General features: G+C 42.5%; 1 protein-coding gene across 1 annotated transcript in view; it reads left to right on the forward strand.

The window, feature by feature from the left end:
- The window catches only part of LOC122815103 (protection of telomeres protein 1-like), a 181,142-nt gene that overhangs the window by 158,877 nt on the left and 768 nt on the right, over positions 1-21,497 (forward strand). The window lies entirely within an intron of this gene.

Raw genomic sequence — 21,497 nt, forward strand, 5'->3', positions numbered from 1 at the left:
CCTTGTGTATACCTTGTTTAGGGCCTGAGCACGCCGTTGTGGGTTGCCGCTCTTGTGCTAGGTTTAACAAACGCACTATTAAGAGGAGGTTAGACTGTGCCAGGTTAGTGTTTGGGAAGCGTTGCAATTATAAAATGCCGTCGGATGCTCCGGCGCCTCCAAGAAGCGCAAGGATAAAACACTGAAGCCTAGGGTTGAGGAACCGGCAGTCCCGGACGCCGGTTCTTTAGAAGGCTCAGTGGAGCCGGAGGTTTTGCCAGGAGTTTCCATGGAGTCCCAGGCAGAAACTATACTCTTACAGGATGTGCCTTCTCAGGAGGTAGGCCAGGCTGAGGGGGCTTCTCAGGTGACTGTTCTTCCCTCTCTTCCCAAGGTAATTAGGGCCTCTCCTTCTGTTGCCAAAACTTCTATGAGAGGTAGGCCTACTTCAGCTTCAGTGGGGCTTCTCCTACCATTTCAGGTTCTGTACCTAAGAAACATATGCTTAAGATGGCAGAAGATTTGATTACTATGATTAGGGTTCTATGCCCCGCCTGATAAGAGGCCTAGGGTGGAACCGAGTTTGATTGTTTTGAACAGTGTTCTGAGGCTTCAGAATCTTCTGTGGAAGATTTGCAGGAGTATCCTACCTATTCTGATTCTGATGTGGATGATTCCACTCCTACAGCGTCTCCACCTGAGGATTTCTCATTTTCAGAGACTTTGCATTCCATGAGGGAGCACTTTAAATGGGAAGGCCAGGATTACTCTGACTCTAGGAAAAGGCTTGGAGTTCTTGTTTTACCCCAGCATAGCCCTTTAGGTATTCCTCCTGTGGTGTATGTGGTGGAAGACTTTTTTGCTGCGGCTTCCCTGAACCCCTGCTCTTTGCCTGCTGGTCCTGTTAAGCCTGATAGGTATTATAGGCTCATAAATATTTGTTTAAGAGTCCTAGGGCGGACCCAGAAACTATTTCTCAGGGGCCTAAGGGTGTAAAGGCTTCTGTGGTTAAAAATCCTGTCCCCACTGATAAAGAGGCGAGGGCTTTGGATAGGTGGGGAAAGAAAGTGTATACTTCTTCCACTTTAGCCATGAGAGCTTTGAATTGTCAGTTTCACATGTTAAAATATCAGAATTACCTTCTTTCACAATTGAAATCTAAGGTGGATGCTTTGGCGGAAGGTATTGAGTGTAAAGAGTTGCTGGATTTGGTTCATGTGTCTGAACAAGTGGGTAAGCATTCTTTGCAATGTGGTTTTGATGCTGTACAGGCCTCCTCGAGGGTGGCTGCTACCAGCTCTGTTCTTCAGGCATGCCTGGTTGAAGGATCAGAATTTAGCTGAGCATGTTAAGACAAGGATTTTGGATGCTCCTTTACAGTCTGATGTGTTGTTTGGTTCGCCTGTGGAAGCTGTTTTAAAGAAAATGGAGGACAAAGCTAAGTCTATGCAAACTGTTAAAGATTTTTGCAGGTGCAGCCACAGTTTAGTAGAAATTGGCCTGCTAAGGGGTGGACATATCCTGCTTATGATTCTCAGTCTAGGGTAGGTCTAGGCGTGGTAGGGCAGGGCTCAAAGTTCTTTTAGGCCTAGAACAGGGAGTTCACCTGCTCAGACTTCTGGTGAGGGCAGGGGTCAGTCCTTTCGTAAACAGACCCAATGACCTGTTTTCAGCTGCCAGCAGATTCATGTCTGGCAGCTCCTTTGGGGGAAGACTGTCTCTTTTCAAAGAAAATTGGGATTTAATTACTCAAGACAAATGGGTGTTGGATATCATTCACCACGGTTACAGATTTTATTTCCATACAATGCCCCTTTCAAAGGCATGCCAGACGTTCCTCCTCTACAAAGAAAAGAGGCTCACAAGCAAGTTTACAGTTACTTCACATAGGGGCCATTCAGCCAGTCCCTGTGTCAGAGAGGGGCCTAGGATTTTATTCTCGCCTGTTCCTTGTACCAAAGAAGGGGAACACGTGGAGACCAATTTTGGATTTATCTCTCCTCAACACGTTTTTGGACATTCCCAAGTTCAAGATGTTGACGTTACAACTGCTTTTACCTCTGCTGGGCAAAGATCACTGGATGGTAACTTTAGATCTCAAGGAAGCTTACCTTCATGTGCCTATAAGGCTAAGTTGCAGAAAGTATCTGCGGTTTCGAGCTGGAAATTCTCATTATCAGTTCTCTGCATTGCCCTTTGGCTTATCTACTGCCCAGAGTATTCACAAAGGTTCTGGCTCAGTGATAGCTTACTTCAGGCTTCAAGGAATTCAAATCTATCCTTACTTGGACGACTGCCTGATTCTGGCTCAAGAAAAGGAAGACCTTCTACAGCATCTGGAATATGTTATAGCAGTGCTAAGATGCCTAGGGTATTCTGTGAGCGAAATAAAGTCCAGTCTAGTACCCTCTCAAGACATGTGCTTTCTGGGTGTAAGACTGAACACAGCAGCCCAGATGGCCTTTTTAACCCCGGACAAACAAAAGAGTCTGTCACTTTACTTCCATCAACTATCTCATCAGTCGTGCTGACTGCAAGGACAGTCCTTCGAGCATTAGGGTTCATGGCATCTTGTATTCTGGTGCTTCCCAATACCAAACTGCATATGAGGAAGCTACAATGGTATCCCAAAAATGTAAGGACACAGCACTGCCAGGATTTGGACACTGTCATTCAAATAATACCTTGCATTCAAAAGGAATTTTTGTGGTGGGCTCAGGAATGTCACCTAAACAAGGGACTCTCTGTGCCCCGGCCAGAGGCAAGTCAGATTCTAACGCCAGATGCCTCGGACATTGCTTGGGCAGCTCATCTAAATGGAAAGTGGATACAAGACAAGTGGCCTGCCAGACTACAGCATCTACATATCAACATGAAGGAGATGTTAGCAGTCCAGTTTGCATTAATGGCTTTCAAGGAGTTACTTCTTCCAGGGCAGGTGTTGATTCTAACAGACAACACAACTGTCATGTGGTACATCAACAAGCAAGGGGGAACACATTCTTATCCTCTATGCAGGCAAGCAATGATTTTATGGGAGATTGCCTTAAGCTTTCAACTACCTCTTCAGGCGAGGTTTCTGCCAGGTGTACTGAACTCCTTAGCAGATGTGTTAAGCAGACAAATCATGGATCCCCACAGTGGAAACTGGATCTTCATGTATTTCAGAAACTGACAGTGTCATGGGAACTCCAGACATAGATCTGTTCGCTTCTCCACTAAACCACCAGCTGCCAAAGTATTGCACAAAGGGGTTTCATCACACAGCTTGGAAAGTGGATGCTCTGTCTTTCAGTTGGAAAAACCTTCATGTGTATGCCTTTCCACCTCTACCGCTTCTTCCAAAGGTGCTATTAAAGGTCAGACAAGACAGGCCAAGGATGATTTTGATAGCTCCAGATTGGCCTCGGCAACACTGGTACCCACTACTACGGAGTCTGGTAAAGAAGCCTCCATGGCCTTTACCTCTGATTCCTCATCTGTTATCTCAGAAGGACGGTCATCTGCTCAATGTCAAGCTTCACTCTCTTCATCTAACAGCCTGGCATATTCTGTGTTGAAACACAGCAGGTCTCAACTTCCTCAACAAGTTTTAAATGTGATTATGGAAGCTAGAAGGCCTAGTACAAGGAGGTCGCATGAAAAATGGAAGAGATTTTTATTTTGGAGTACAGCAAAGAATTTGGAGATTTCAGAGCCTAATTTGAGTGTGGCTCTTCAATATCTTACTGAATTATTGGACAAAGGATTGTCCTTCTCTTCCATAAAGATTCATGCTGCAGCAATTTCAGCTCACTATGATTGTGACCCACCTTTGTTTCATCCTTTGTTCAAGCAGTTTCTTAGAGGGGCAAAGAATATAAGACCCCGAGCTCCTACTCCTGCTTGGGATCTCAATTTTGTGTTGGAAAAACTTACTCTACAACCTTTTGAGCCTGCAGCTACTGCTGAATTGAAATATTTGTCATGGAAGACTGCTTTTCTGTTGGCTATTACTTCTGCAAGAAGGGTGTCTGAGTTGCAGGCCCTTATGGCAGTAGAGCCTTTTTGATTTTCCATAAGGACAGGGTATCATTACGTACTAATCCTTCCTTTATGCCTAAGGTGGTTTCTAGTGTGGCTTTAAACCAAACTATTCATTTGCCTCGTTTTTGCAGATCCTCAAAATAAAGGGGAAAAGATTTTGCACACTTTAGATGTACACAGGCAATTCGTTATTATTTGAGCAGGACTAAGGATTTTAGGCAGTCTCAGCAGTTACTTGTTTCTTTGCTTTGAGTTCACAGGGCAAGCCTGTGTCAAAACAAACTATTTCTAGGTGGATTGGCTTTGCATTGCATTTTGTTATTCCCATCATGGCAAGGAGATACCAGCTGGGATTAGGCCTCATTCCACTAGGGCTACTGCCACTTCAACAGCATTTCTAAGGGGTGGCAACTAAGGATATTCTGGAAGCAGCTACTTGGAGTTCAGTGCATACTTTCTCTAAGCATTATCACCTTCCTATATACTCTAAGACTAGGGCTGGTTTGCCACAGCTGTTTTACAAGGCATGTTGTCAGCTCCTACTACTTTATAATTTGCCAGCCTCCCTTACCTCTGCTTTGGGATTCTACCCAATAGTCAGGACTGCAGCAATGGAAGGCGAAGAACATAGTACAGTTTTGTACCTACCATAAATGTAGATGTTCGAGGATTCCATCCTCCTTCCCTCTGTGTTTAGGGGTGGTTGTGTAGGTGAGTTTACATGCTTATATTTTTATATATATATATTGTTGTATATATTATACATGTTTTGGTGCAGGTTGTTTTGGGACTTGTCTTTTGGGTCTTCTGACATCTGGGGCAAGAAAAGACTGAGGATATGGCGTCGGTCATGCGCATTAGTACCCTGACGTACTGGCGTCAGTCTAATGCGCCTGACCGACGTCAGCCTTATACTCTGGTATTCGGGCCGACTGGGCGGACTATACAATAGTCAGGACTGCAGCAATGGAATCCTCGAACATCTACATTTATGGTAGGTACAAAACTGTACTTTTCAGAGCTTCAAGCACTCAGCTGTCGACCTCCTTATCTATTGTTTCATAAGGACAGGGTATCCTACGAACCCGTCCTTTTGCCTAAGGTAGTCTCGACGTCAAATCTAAATCAAAGCATTGACCTCCCTGTCTTTTTTCCAGAATACTCTAATAGGTCTGAACAAAAATTACACTGCCTGGATGTTCATCGTCAATTGAGGTACTATTTGGATAGAACAAAACAATTCAGAAAATCTGACCAGCTGTTTGTCTCCTATGCGGAAGGCAGAAAGGGACTTTCAGTTTCAAAGGTATCATTATCCAGATGGCTAACATCTTTGATTTCCCTTGTATATGAAATTAGACACCAAAGCTGCCTAATAAACCTAAAGCCCATTCCACCAGAGCTTTGGCTACTTCTTTAGCCTTCCAAGACAGACTGCCTATTGACACCATTTGTGCAGCGGCTACTTGGGCTACTCCTCACACTTTCATTTCTCATTATAAGTTGGATTTAGCTTCTAGGCATAGAGCTAACTTTGGTTCCACTGTTCTCAGAGTCTGCTCCGTTAGGCCACCGGGACAAGGTGCTAGGACGGTCCCATCCAGCAAGAATGAAGGCGAGATAGACAACAACATAAAAGTTATGTTCTTACCATAACGTTCCATGTTAGTTGTCTTCTTCTTCTTCTTGCGTCCCACCTCCTGCCCCTGGCCTGGACAGACCTAGAGGAGTTGTGATAGTGACCTCTCTTTCTACCACCTCTGTACTTTAGGTATATGCTCTGCTGTGCATATTTCCTGGATCAGGATGTAGGTCACCCTTCTCTTCTCCCTTATTTATAGAGGTGGACTTTGTTACTAATTATTCTATTACTATTATAGGCTGGGCCTAGCTTACAAACGAGATCTGAGGTAACTCACTAACATTGTGGGATATAGGGAGCCTCGAGCCGGTGGAACCAACTCTCGAGCTTTAGAGTGGCGGCTCGAACAACCCATCCAGCAAGAAGAAGGCGAGAAGAAGACAACTAACATGGAACGTTATGGTAAGAACATAACTTCTTTTTTCTTCTGATGACCAGGACTTGCCCTTATCTACCTCTGAGGATTCTGATGCAGAGGACTCTATTCCCTCTGCTTCCCCTCCAGAAGATTTTTCTTTTGGTGAAATCTTGCACACTCTTAGGGAGCATTTCCGCTGGGAAAACCAGGATTACTCTGACTCCAAGAGGCTTAGGGAATTCTTACTCCTATCTCAACACAGGCCTTTAGCTATCCCTCCTGTACTGGACATTGTAGATGATACCTTCTTGGAATGTAGCCTGGCCCCAGGCACTTTACCTCCGGCTCCCAGGAAACTTGACAGGTATTACAGAGTACCTGACTCTCACAAGTTCCTCGTTAAGAATCTTACTGCAGACCCAGAAACCATTTCACAGGGACCCAAAGGCATTAAGGCTACTACTGCCAAAAACCATAGCCCCTCTGATAAAGATTCCAGGGCCCTGGACAGATGGGGTAAGAAGGTATACACTTCTGTTACTTTGGCCATTAGGGCCTTAAAGTGCCAGTTTCATATGTTAAAGTATCAGCAGCATATTACTGGACTACTTAAACAGAAAATTATGTTGATTCCTGACTGTTCTGAAAGTAAAGAATTACAGGATTTAATGTATTCTGCTCAACAAGTTGGTAAACATACTTTGCAATGTGGTTTTGATTCTTTAGAAGCATCTTGCAGGGCTGCTATCACTGGGTCTGTTCTTAGAAGGCATGCTTGGCTTAAGGAGCAAAATTTGCCAGATCATGTTAAAGCTAAATTACTGGATAGTCCTTTAAACCAAGACTGCCTGTTTGGCAACAAAGCACAAGAAGTACTTAAAAAAGATGGAGGAAAAAGCTAAATCTATGCAAACTGTTAAAGATTTCCTGCAATTACAGCCTCCCAGATTTAGTAGGTGTTGGCCCTTTCCTGTCTCTTCCAGGCCTTCTCGGTCCAAACCCAGGAACAGCAGACCACCTAGGCTACAGTCTCAAGGTCCTTACAGGCCTAAGCAGTGGGGGGGGGGCACCCACTTCCAAAGATGGAAGTAGTAGGACACATCCCTATGGTAAACTGTCACAATGACTTAACCTTAAACCTTCCAAGCCCTGCTCAACTGTCTGCTCCCTTAGGGGGAAAGATCACCTTGCATGCAAAAAACTGGGAACTCATTACCCAGGACAAATAGGTTTTAAATATAGTTTCGCAAGGATACAGATTCCACTTCCACTCCTTACCAACCCCAGACGGTTGGCCAGACCTACCCCCAAATCAGTGGGCAGAGGCTCAACAGCAGATTCTCTCTCTTCTAAGTATCAGAGCTATTCATGTGCATTACCTTAAGAAGCGAAGCAAGCATCGGCATGTGCATTAATTTAGGAAGCGATGTTAGCATCGGCATGTTCATTACCTTAGGAAGCGATGCTAGCATCAGCATGTGCATTACCTTAGGAAGTGATACTAGCATCAGCATGTGCATTAGCTTAGGAAGTGATGCTAGTACTGACATGTGCCTTACCTTAAGAAGCAATGCTAACATCGGCATCTGCATTTCCTTAGGAAGTGATGCTAGCATCAGCATTTGCATTACCTTAGAAAGTGATGCTAGCATCAGCATGTGCATTACTTGGAAGTAATGCTAACATCGGCATGTGCATTACCTTAGGAAGTAATGCTAGCATCGGCATGTGCATTACCTTAGGAAGTGATGCTACCATCAGCCTGTGTATTACCTTAGGAAGCAATGCTAGCATCGGCATGGGCGTTACCTTATAAGACGATTTTAGGATCAGCATTTGCGTTACCTTAGGAGGTGATGCTAGCACAGGCATGTGCAATACCTTAGGAAGCAATGCTAGCATCAGCCTGTGCATTACCTTAGGAAGTGATGCTGGCATCGGCATGTACATTACCTTAGGAAACAGTGCTAACATCCGCATGTGCATTACCTTAGGAAGCAATGCTAGCATTGGCATGTGCATTACCTTAGAAAGTGATGCAAGCATCAGCACGTGCATTAATTTAGGAGGCGATGCTAGCGTCAGCATATGCATTACCTTAGGAAATGACGCTAGCATTGTCATGTACGTTACTTTAGGAGGTGATGCTAACATTGGCATATACATTACCTTAGGAAGCGATGCTAGCATCGGCATGTGCATTACCTTAGGAAGTGATGCTAACATCAGCATGTGTGTTACCTTAGGAGGCGATGCCAGCATTGGCATGCACATTACATTAGGAAGCAATGCCAGCATCAGCATGAACATTACCTTAGGCAGTGATGCCAGCATCGGCATGTACATTACCTTAGGAAGCGTTGGTAGCTTCGGCAAATACATTGCCTTAGGAAGCAATGCTAGCATCAGCATATGCATTATCTTAGGAAGTGATGCTAGCATCAGCACATGTATTACCTTAGGAATTGATGGTGGCATTGACATGTACATTACATTAGGAAGCAATGCTAGCATCAGCATGTGCACTACCATAGGAGGCGATGCTAGCATCGGCATATGCATTACCTTAGGAAGCGATGCTAGCATCAGCATGTACATTACCTTAGGAAGCGATGCCAGCATTGGCATGCACATTACCTTAGGAAGCGATGCCAGCACCAGCATGCATATTATCCTAGGAAGCAGTGCTAACATAGGCATATGCATTACCTTAGGAAGTGATGCTATCATCAGCATGTGCATTACGTTAGGAAGAGATGCTACCATCGGCATGTACATTACCCTAGGAACAATGGTAGCATCAGCATGTGCATTACCTTAAGAAGCATAAGAAGCGATGCTAGCATTAACATGTGCATTACCTTGGGAAGCTATGCTAGCATCGGCATGTACGTTAGCTTAGGAAGCGATGCTAGCATCAGCATTTGTATTACCTGAGGAGGCAATGTTAGCGTCGGCAAGTGCATTACCTTACGAAGCGATGCTAGCATCAGCATGTGCGTTATCTTAGGAAGTGATGCTACCATTGGCATGTGTATTATCTTAGGAAGCGATGCTAGCATCGGCATGTGCATTACCTTAGAAAGTGATGCATGCATCAGCATATGCATACCATAGGAGCCGATGTTAGGATCGGCATTTGTATTACCTTAGGAGATAATGCTGGCACAGGCATGTGCATTATCTTAGGAAGCGATGCTAGCATCAGCCTGTGCATTACCTTAGGAAGTGATACTGGCATCGGCATGTACATTACCTTAGGAAATAGTGCTAACATCGGCATGTACATTACTTTAGGAAACGATGCTAGTATCAGCATGTGCATTACCTTTGGAAACAATGCTAGCATTAACATGTGCATTACCTTAGGAAGTGATGCTAGCATTAACATATGCATTACCTTAGGAAGTGATGCCAGCATCAGCATGTACATTACCTTAGGAGGCGATGATAGCACCGGCATGCACATTACCTTAGGAAGTGATGCTGGCATCGGCATGTACATTACCTTAGAAAGTGATGCTAACATCGGCATGTGGATTACCTTAGGAAGCGATGCTAGCATCAGCATGTGCATTACCTTAGGAAGCGATGCTAGCTTTAACATGTGCAGTACCTTAGGAAGCGATGCTAGCACCGACATGTACATTACCTTAGGAAAATATGCCAGCATCGTCATGCACATTACCTTTGGAAGCGATGCTAGCATCGGCATATGCATTACCTTAGGAAGAGATGCTAGCATTGGCATGTGCGTTACCTTAGGAAGCGATGCTAGCATTGGCATGTGCGTTACCTTAGGAGGCGATGTTAGCATCGGCATTTGCATTACCTTAGGAGGTGATGCTAGCACAGGCATGTGCATTACCTTGGGAAGTAATGCTAGCATCTGCCTGTGCATTACCTTGGGAAGTGATGGTGGCATTGACATGTACATTACATTAGGAAGCGATGCTAGCATCAGCATGTGCACTACTATAGGAGGCGATGCTAGCATCGGCATATGCATTACCTTAGGAAGCGATGCTAGCATCAGCTTGTGCATTACCTTAGGAAGCGATGCCAGCATCATCATGCATATTATCTTAGGAAGCAGTGCTAACATAGGCATATGCATTACCTTAGGAAGTGATGCTATCATCAGCATGTGCATTACGTTAGGAAGATATGCAAACATCGGCATGTACATTACACTAGGAATGATGGTAGCATCAGCATGTGCATTACCTTGGGAAGCGATGCTAGTGTCGGCATGTACGTTAATTTAGGAAGCGATGCCAGCATCAGCGTTTGTATTACCGTAGGAAGCAATGGCAGCATCAGCATTTGTATTACCTTAGGAAGTGATGCTAGCATCAGCATGTGCGTTACCTGAGGAGGCAATGTTAGCGTCGGCAAGTGCATTACCTTAGGAAGCGATGCTAGCATCAGCATGTGCATTATCTTAGGAAGTGATGCTACCATTGGCATGTGCATTACCTTAGGAGGTGATGCTAGCATAGTCATGTGCATTACCTTAGGAAGCGATGCTAGCATCGGCATGTGCATTACCTTAGAAAGTGATGCGTGCATCAGCATATGCATACCATAGGAGGCGATGTCAGGATCGGCATTTGCATTACCTTAGGAGGTAATGCTGGCACAGGCATGTACATTATCTTAGGAAGCGATGCTAGCATCAGCCTGTGCATTACCTTAGGAAGTGATACTGGCATCGGCATGTACATTACCTTAGGAAATAGTGCTAACATCGGCATGTACATTACTTTAGGAAACGATGCTAGTATCAGCATGTGCATTACCTTTGGAAACAATGCTAGCATTAACATGTGCATTACCTTAGGAAGTGATGCTAGCATTAACATATGCATTACCTTGGGAAGTGATGCCAGCATCAGCATGTACATTACCTTAGGAGGCGATGATAGCACCGGCATGTGCATTACCTTAGAAAGAGGTGCTAGCATCGGCATGCACATTACCTTAGGAGGCGATGCCAGCATTGGCATGCACATTACATTAGGAAGCAATGCCAGCATCAGCATGAACATTACCTTAGGCAGTGATGCCAGCATCGGCATGCACATTACCTTAGGAAGCGTTGGTAGCTTTGGCATGTGCATTACCTTAGGAAGCGATGCAAGCATCGGCATGTGCAGTACGTTAGGAAGCGATGTTAGCATTGGCATGTGCATTACCGTAGGAAGCAATGTCAGCATTGGCATGTGCATTACCTTAGAAAGCGATGCCAGCATCGGCATACACATTAGCTTAGGAAGTGATGCTAGCATCAGCATGTACATTACCTTAGGAAGCGATGCTAGCAAAGGCATACACATTACCTTAGGAAGCGATGCTAGGAATGCATTACCTTAGGAAGCGATGCTAGCATCGGCATATGCGTTACCTTAGGAGGCGATGTTAGGATCAACATTTGCATTACTTTAGGAGGTGATGCTAGCACAGGCATGTGCATTACCTTAGGAAGCGATGCTAGCATCAGCTTGTGGATTACCTTAGGAAGTGATGCTGGCATCGGCATGTACATTACCTTAGAAAGCGATGCTAAGATTGGCATGTGGATTACCTTAGGAAGCGATGCTAGCATCGGTATGTGCATTACTTTAGGAAGCGATGCTAGCATCAGCATGTGCATTGCCTTAGGAAGCGATGTTAGCATTAACATGTACATTACCTTAGGAAAAGATGCCAGCATCGTCATGCACATTACCTTAGGAAGCGATGCTAGCATCAGCATGTGCATTACCTTAGGAGGCAGTGCTAGCATCGGCATATGCATTACCTTAGTAAGTGATGCTAGCATTGACATGTGCGTTACCTTAGGAGGTGATGCTAGCATAGTCATGTGCATTACCTTAGGAAGCAATGCTAGCATCAGCATGTGCAGTACCTTAGGAAGGGATGCTAGTATCAACATACACATTACCTTAGGAAGCGATGCTAACATTGGCATGTGCATTGCCTTAGGAAGCGATGCTAACATTGGCATGTGCTTTACCTTAGGATGCAATGTTAGCATCGGCATTTGCGTTGTCTTAGGAGGTGATGCTAGCACAGGCATGTGCATTACCTTAGGAAGTGATGCTAGCCAGCCTGTGCATTACCTTAGGAAGCAATGCTAGCATCAGCATGTGCATTACCTTAGGAGGCGATGCTAGCATCGCCATATGCATTACCTTAGGGAGTGATGCTAGCATTGGCATGTGCGTTACCTTAGCAGGTGATGCTAGTATAGTCATGTGTATTACCTTAGGAAGTGATGCTAGCCAGCCTGTGCATTACCTTAGAAAGCGATGCTAGCATCAGCATGTGCATGACCTTAGAAAGCGATGCTAACATCAGCATGTGCATTACCTTAGGAGGCGATGCTAACATCAGCATGCCCATTACTTTAGGAAGCGATGTTAGCATCCGCATGTGCATTACCTTAGGAGGCGATGCTAACATCAGCATGCCCATTACCTTAGGAAGCGATGCTAACATCAGCATGCCCATTACCTTAGGAAGCGATGCTAACATCAGCATGCCTATTACCTTAGGAAGCGATGCTAACATCAGCATGTGCATTACCTTAGGAAGCGATGCTAACATCAGCATGTGCATTACCTTAGGAAGCGATGCTAACATCAGCATGCCCATTACCTTAGGAAGCGATGCTAACATCAGCATGCCCATTACCTTAGGAAGCGATGCTAACATCAGCATGCCCATTACCTTAGGAAGCGATGCTAACATCAGCATGCCCATTACCTTAGGAAGCGATGCTAACATCAGCATGTGCATTACCTTTGGAAGCGATGTTAGCATCAGCATGTGCATTACCTTAGGAAGCGATCCCCAGCTGCAGAAGAAAGCAAAAGCACACATCTCAACCAATAAGTTCACAAGTGCAATGCCATTATTTAAAAAAGATAATCAGTTTCTTCTTTTTTTTGTGTGTGTATGTTTTATTTTTGTTTAATGGCATTGTGTAATCAAAACAATCCAGTGTTATATGTGGGTATTGTTTATGTGTCCATAGCTGGCTTCACATTTGTGATCAGACTGTGACAGCCCTTAGTAAACCCAGTATTATGCACAGACATTTATGGATTATTGCTAAATAAGTCTTTGCAACCTTTAAATCCAGTCTGGTCGATCAGATTAGTGGTAGCAAATTTTCACTTGGGATTTGTGCGAGTGGTTTACTTATTGGAGGAGACTTACTAATTTCCCATCATTGTTCAGTGATACACATATTCTTCTTGGTTGTCACCTTGGCTGAACTTAGTAAGTGGGTATGAACCTGCAAAACTTTCACTCTGTCTGTCTCTCTTTCTCTCGTGTGTGTGTGTGTGTGTGTGTGTGTGTGTGTGTGTGTGTGTGTGTGTGGTGTTGTGTTTGTGAGGTATTGCATTCCATAAAAATCATAAGGAAAGTGAGTGTCCCTTGATCTGCATGTGTAGTTACTGAATGAGTGTTCGAGTCTGTCCTAGTATGGAATACCCTTTGGTGTGTCCCCCATAGCTTCTTGCTTTTTGACTTTGTGCCAGCACAATTTTGCCTTTTTGGCTTAATATTTTAATAAGCTTCATAAAAGGATAGGTTAATGACTTGTCGCAATGGTTTCTTCTACTTCTGCAGAAAAACATTTGTTGCCCTTGCTCAGTATTTTAATGTTGATTATTTGATTGTTTTGCCCCTTGGGAACCATGCTTTGGAGGCATTAAACGTCACGTGTACCCTCATACCTTGCTGAGTTTCTTCTCTGCTTCCTGGGCTATGACTGACTGATACTTTCTAAATGAATTTCCTTTAAAGTCTCCACGACTGCGTACATATTCACTTTAATTGTTGTAAAAGGCTGTAAAATATTAGAACGTAGGTTGATGTTTTAATGTGCCCCTTCAGACCTTCACTGTTAGTGTTATAGAAAGAATTCTATTAGGACAGTCCCCAAAGTTTACTCTGCCTTATGTTCTGTCCCTTACCACTGGTAGTATTGATCATGTGATATTTATATATCTGCTGCAAAGTGCTCAGTCTACCTGTGAAAAAGTTTATAGATTAGATTTTGCCCATTAAGTTTAAATGTCCTGCTGAAGCCTACCATTTCCTTACTGACAAGGTCACTTTTCTGCATGAGTTGGGTAGTAGTCCCCTTGGCATTGAACGATTTTCTTCTGACAGTTGAACAAAACGTGCACATGTGGCTGTACTTAAGGCAAACTCAGACGTTTGAAAATCTTTTTACTGCTCTGCATTAATGCCTTCATTATTTATTACTGCTACTATCAACTCATTTCCCTCACCATTATGGCTGTAGCTTTTTTATTTGAAAAGTAGTATGTTTTCTGTAGTTGTTGAAATGGTTTGCAGAGCAGATCTAGTTCCATTCTGGTTGTTAAGTTCGTAGATTCTTATTCAGCTTGTGGACAGAAAAAGCCACATCACCCAGTAGTGATGGAATTCATAGAGTGTTGGGTCATTTATGGAAGGAATGCTAATCCGAGATTACCCCAAAGGAGTTCATATGACAGAGAGTAGAGTGACAGAGCTTTCAATCTATGAAAATAATTAAAGGTACTGAGACCAGAGTTTGTTGGTAAGGAAATGTTGAGGTCTCTCAAGCTGATTTAGGTGCATGGTGTGAGGTGCATACCAAAAGGTGTATTCAGTGATGGAGCTAATAAGGCATGATTGAAGTCGGACTATAAGTTATTTGGACCTTAGATGCCGTGATGGATAAGCTGTGCAAGGTAGAAGGATTTTCTAACGACTACAAAAACATGGTGGTCAAAGGAGAATCTGTTATCAACTCGTGCACCCAGGTCCCTGATGATTTGTCAGATTTAAGTGGAATGCTAGCTAGTGGGTGAGCATTAGTGATGCTAGGCTTACCAAAGGTCACTGTGCTGCATTTTTTTCATGTTAAGGCTAAGCCTGTGATTAATGCACCATTCATTTGATTGGTCCAGCCCTTACTGGATAATTTCAGTATCAGAACGGGATTTGATAACAGGTTCCAGTTTGCAAGTATAAGCAAACATGGTTAGCCAAAGTTCCTGATATTGACTTTTATGTTACAGAGATGTACACTGAAGAGAAGGGGATCCAGGACAGAGCTTTGCGGGGAAGTACTAGGGACTTTTTCTTGTCTAGAGCAAATACTCTTGACCTTAATAGTATGGGTTCTACCACACCGCCAGTTACCAATCCAGCAAACTTTGTGTGGGTCATCGTTGAGCTAGGAGGGTTTGTCAGTTATTCCAGCATGGGAGCAAGGGTCAAATGCCTTGGCAAGGTCTTAGTTAAGACTATACGGACTGTACGCATCTTATCCATGACCTTGGTAACCCTTTCACAGAACTCAGGTTCAGCAGCCATGATCTGCCTTTTACAAAGTCAAACTGATGTGAATCCATAGTTAAAAGGTCACCTATTGTCATTGTTTTATTTGTTCATTTATAATGCTTTCCAAAGCCTTCAAGTGTTACTGTTGAGATTAATATACCTGTAATTCCCAGGGGCAGTTGCAGGCCCACCATTGTGCTGGGCACAACAGCTGCCATTCTCTACCCCTGTGGGATGTAACCAGTGGAGAGACTCCATTTGAAGAGTTGATGGAGAAGTTCTGTTACGTAGTACTTCACCCTGCTCAGCAGGCATCCAGGGATATTGTCATGACCCATAGAAATAGTGTTTTTAATTTTGGAAAGTGCCAAAAGGACTTTGTTCAAATTGATCTCAGGTGGGGGAGTGTCAGAGGGACTGGAGGGGAGCAAGAAAGGGGGAGTGTAGATGGAGTGAAATTGAAAGAAAATTTGCCCAGAAGTATGTTAGCAATATCCTTGGGGTCAGAGAAGGACGTACCATTTCAGATAAGTTCAGTACAGAATTTTAAGTTAATTCTAATCCTTTTCTTACATTGGAAAAGGCCTTGTGGTTATCTTTCATATTAGTTGAAATCCTAAGTTAGTAGCTGGCCTTATGATTTCTTATGGTAAGTTTGAGAAACTTCCTTACATTTCCTTGTGGATATCGCAGAAAGTTGGTTCTGTTAATGAGTCTTGTAGAACTCCAGTAATTATTTTCTACACTGTGCTGGTATAGCTTTTGTAGTCTGTTACACAGCCAGCATTTTACACCACTCAGCTTAGTGTGCCCCTCTAAGGCTGATGTGACATCTTTATTTTATTTTACTTTTGTTTACTGGGAATATCCAACTGGGCCATTGGCCCATTTTTAGTGGAGGCACGGGGAGAAAATCCCCAGAGCACAAAAATTTACAAATTATTTTTTACATAAAATTACATCATACAAAATTATACATAACATTCACATCAAATTACAAAAATTGCAAACAAAGATAATGTTTATCAATGAAAAGATCTCTGAATATGAGCAGAATATTTACAATGCAGTACACATTTGGTGGAAAATAATTTTGAAAGCTTGTTAAGGTAAAAAAAAGTCAAGGTGCAGTGGTAGCATTGTCACCTCACAGCAAGAGGTTCTCCCATTCGATTCTTGGCTGGAGTGCCTTCTGTGTGGAGTTTGCGTGCCCTCCCTGCGTTTGTGTGGGTTTCTTCCAGGTGCTCGGGTTTCCTCCCTCATTCAAAGACATGCATCTGCAGCGTTTCTCCCCAGGCCTCTGCTGAAAATTGGCTTTGTTCAAAGTCGGACTTTCCCGGTTAACAAATGTTGAATAAATAAAATAAGTAAATATGAATCACTAGATATATAGTTAGAGAAAGAGGGGAATACAAAAATCTTGAAGCAAGAAAGTATAGTTATATAATTTGAAAGGTGGATTAGTTAGCACTTAGATAGAGAGGCAAAGTGTGCAGGTATTTAGGCTAGGAATATATTTCAGCCAGGTTTGGTACAGGAGCATAGTCAGTTTTTTTACCCCAGTTGGTAAGGTGTTCTGTCAGTAGATCTTTGAATTTGTAGTGGTTGGCAATGTTTAGGATTCCTTGTTGTGGTAGTGAATTCCATAAAGTGGATATACGGTTTGAGAAAAGAGAATCACCAAAACTTATTGGATTTTATAACTTTTAGTAGTTTTTTTCCTGAGTACCTTAATGATCTAGGGCAGGAGTAGGTTTGAACCGGGTTATTAAGAGAAGGACAGTTGTTAGAATGGTAGAAGATGGAACAAGTGAAGCTGAGTTAGTTAAAGGAAACTTGTTTAGGGAGTTCAAGCCATTTTAGGTGTTGCAGTGCAGTACAATGAAGAGATCTGTAAGGGAGGTTATAGGCAAATCTTGCTATTTTATTATAACAGGTTTCAAGTTTGTCAGTTTTTTGAGGTTAGTGAAGAGTGGAGATGCGTGGAGTAGAGAGGAAAGAAGATAGGTAATGGCTGTTGCTTTTCTAGTAGTGTCAGGAAGGGCTTGATTCTGTAGAGGGCTCCTACTTTGATATGTACTTTTATGATGGTGATTGCAAGGTGTTTATCATAGCTAAGGTTATCTGTGCTCACCCCTAGTAGCTTTGATTATGCCATAGGTTCTATTATCATGTTGTTAGAGGAATAGTTGGAGAAGGGGGATGTGTGAGCTTGTGGTTGGTTTAATTGGGACTGACAATAAGCTGAGAATGTGAAAGAAATGTTTTGATTTCATTAAAGGCAACCTGTATTATATGATTAAGCACAGATAAGGAGGTAGCTGAACAAATGACGGTGGGAATTCGTCACCATATTGTATATTGTTAGCATTTTTTGTAGCAGACGAGAGTTTATTAGTGAAAATATTGGAGTAGTGGTCCAAGTATGGAACCTTGAGGTACTCCAGCAGAGACAGGTAAAAGAGTATAACTGATTGTGCCATTTTACTGCCTGTTGGCGATCAGATAGGTAACTTAGAAACCAGGAGAGTGTGGTATGGGATAGATTTAGGAATGCTAGGTCGTGCAGAAGTTTCTGGTGGGAGACTGTGTCAAAAGCTTTTGACATGTCAAGAAAGATAGAAGATACTTGCTGTGGTAGTGCTGTGGTAGTACTGTGGTAGTGCTGTGGTAGTACTGTGGTAGTGCTGTGGTAGTGCTGTGGCCTAAAGCTATGTTGTGATGGATATAGTAGATTATTGCCCATAAAGTATTGAAGTAGTATATGAATACAATTTTCCAAGCTGTTAGCACAGGGGGGACAGGATAGTGATAGGTCTGTAGTTATTCGGTTCTGTGGATGTTCCCCTTCATGTAGTGGGATGATGTATGAAATTTTCCACAGTTTAGGAGTGTATTGTTCAGAGGTAGACCAACTGATTAAGATAGAGATTGGATAAATGATAGCTTTTGATGCTGTTTTAAGGAATTCATTAGGAAGTTGATCTGCAGCTAGAGAGGAGGGTTTAAGTCTGGACAGTAGTTTCTTAATGATGCAAGTTTGTACAGGCTTGAGATAGAAAGATTTACTGTCATTTTGTGTAGGTAGTACTAGGGGAGAGTTATTGTTGTGTGGCAGGAAAGAATGGAGTTGATGAAGTGAGAATTGAACTGAGAGGAAGTGCGGTCTATGTGTCTGGAAGTGGCTGGGTCTGGAGTTGTGGTCTGACCAGGGTTTGTAAGGTTTTTGATGGCTTGCCAAAACTTTTGGTGATTTTTATTTTGTATGTTTGTGTAGCATTTTTTGTCATTTTTGATTTGTGTTTTGACTAGGTTACGTAATAACCGATAACTGAGCAGAGTTATTTTGTTGTTTGTATTCTTGTAGTGGTACCACGTTTTGTCCCTTAGTTTAAGGAGGTTGTTGGTATCTTTGGTCAACCAGGGTATCCATTTTGATTTGGTATGGCATTTTCTCAGGAGGGCTAGATTATTTAAAATGTAGGGAAATTTTTTGTTAAAATATTTTACGGCTTGGTCAAAGTGAAGGTACTTGAGGGGAGTCTAGTCACATTTATGAAGTAGAGTATTAAAAATTTCTGGTGAGAAATTTCTTTTTCTATGTATGAATTTGTAAACCGTGTTTTTAAGTGGGTGGATTCATTTTTTGATTAGGTAGGTGGGAGTGTGATCACTTAGGTTATCTGGAAGACAACCAGTATGACAGCTGAGGGAAGGTTTAGTTGTTAAGGTCCAGTACAGTATGATAGCTGAGGGAAGGTTTAGTTGTTAAGGTCCAGTCCAGTATGATAGCTGAGGGAAGGTTTAGTTGTTAAGGTCCAGTCCAGTATGGTAGCCAAAGGAAGGTGTAGTTAAGGTCCAGTCCAGTATGATAGCTGAGGGATGGTTTAGTTGTTAAGGTCCAGTCCAGTATGGAAGCTAACAGAAGGTTTATATGTTAAGGTCCAGTCCAGTATGGTAGCTGACGGAACATTTGTTAAGGTCCAGTCCAGTATGGTAGCTAATGGAAGGTTTATTTGTTAAGGTCCAGTCCACTGTGGTAGCTGATGGAAAGTTTAGTTGTTAAGATCCATTCCAGTATGGTAGCTGAGGGAAGGTTTATTTGTTAAGGTCCAGTATAGTATGGTAGCTGATGGAAGGTTTATTTGTTAAGGTCCAGTCCAGTATGGTAGCCAACGGAAGGTTTATTTGTTAAGGTCCAGGCCAGTATGGATTTTTTGTTGCTGTGCTTATCCACTCTTGTATTAATGGGTAGAAACCATGGAAGTTAATAAAATTGTTGGGTTTTTGGAGGTGAAAGAGGACCAGCCTGGGTTACAGTCCCCCATAATTGTAGTTTCCTGTGTATTCTGTAGGGGCTACCCAGCTTAGGAAGTCTGTTTGATTTATTGATTTTCAGTGTGACACCATTACATTTACTTTGGGTATGCAGCCTGTGTAGATTTTTATCAATCGCATTCCTACCCTGATGTATTCTGAGGTCGCACTGACTTAAATCCTGTTACATTTATTCAGCAAGATGTCGGTCTGCCTGCTGAATCCATTCTTGCCTGCTGGTCTCAGTAGGTTGTAAGTGTACATTATCCTCTTTAGTGTCTTTTAATATAGGCAGGTACACAAGTATGTATGTGGTGTATGGGCATTTATTTAACTATTAAACAAGTAAATGCACAAGTGTTACCAATCTGATTATTTATTAAAGTGGTATGGTGACCTAGTTCATAGTGTCCCCAGGTATACTTACACGTGATTGCTGCATTGGTGGGTCAAGCAGCTTTAGTGCAAGAATTTAGTGTTGTAGTGTGTTTCACCACAATGTATTGTAGTTGTGCAAGCCAGCAGTTTTTTTTCCCATTTACTCCACTGTAGTATGACCTTGGAGTTGGTATATTTAATTCTGTGTTATATGTAGGGGAGGTATCTCCTGCAAAAAAAAAAAAATGTTTGTGTTTGTATGAGTTTGTTTCATTTCATGAAGCTGGCCTACTTTATTGTAAGCATAATTGCCATTTCTTCTTACTACACGTGTGCTACAAACATTTCACAGTCATTTTCCTTTTAGGGATCCTGGATGATTACCATAAATTCATATGGACTTGCCCGAGTCCATCCACCTCTCACAGTCTGCCTACATTCTGATTCGTTTCTTACTTTCTATTGTCACAGAGGACATGAGACTGTCTTTAGTCTTGGTGGCTGGCCGACACGGGCTGTACTCACCACAGTGAAGTACTGAAATATTGACAGACGATTCTTACTATCCCCCTGATGGTCTTTTTATCTTTTTGCAAGCTTTTCAATCTCCATGCTCTTTTATATTTTGTAATGTTTTAGCAAGCATGTTGTATATTACTTCATGTACACATTGGTGGGGCTTTAAGAAAGGATATCATGCATTTTTGTGAGTAGGGAGCAGAAAGTGAACACTATAACAATGTTTCTACAAGGGAAGTTTGTTTTCTTATTCTAAAAAAAAAAAAAAAAAAAGGCACTGAAATTGCATAGACAGTCGAATGAAGCACACTTAGTTCATTCTATAGGTATGTCAAGCAGTGTTTGTAGTCCTGGTCAAGCAGCGGTTGTAGTCCTGGTCAAGCAGCGGTTGTAGTCCTGGTTAGCAACACGTATGTGCAGAGGGGCTGATATCTAGCTTGACTAGAATGACAGTCCCTGCACCCACTGTAACTAAATACATTTACAGTTGTAATTTCAAAAAGACAGCTATCTGTTATACTTTTTAAATTCCAGTCTTGCATTTATCATTTTAAACATCCTTTTTCCTCCTGTTTGCAGTTACCCAGCTTGATGTTTCTGCAGGACATTCTTGGTTTTTAGAGAAAAACAGTAAGCAGATTGTATCTTACTCAGTTTTATGCTACAAAGAACAGCAAATAGAAGGTATGCATGTAACCTGCAGAGTGGGGTCAGGCTTTTATTAATACACGGGGGCATCAGTGCTGAGTTTTCCCTTTTATGTGAAAGGTTTGCATGATGCCACTTTTGAAGTGGAACATCATTTGTTCTGGTAAAGATGTTAATGCATAGTGTCAGTTCAGCATCTGTTTCCTGCAATATTATCCTAAATGTTGTCTTTTTGTAGAATGCTGTAGAGATTGGTTTTGCATGTAATTTTAAATT

The sequence above is a fragment of the Protopterus annectens genome, chromosome 11.part0 (assembly GCF_019279795.1).
Source record: "Protopterus annectens isolate FY-2018-M chromosome 11.part0, PAN1.0, whole genome shotgun sequence".
Taxonomy (NCBI): Eukaryota; Metazoa; Chordata; order Ceratodontiformes; family Protopteridae; genus Protopterus; species Protopterus annectens.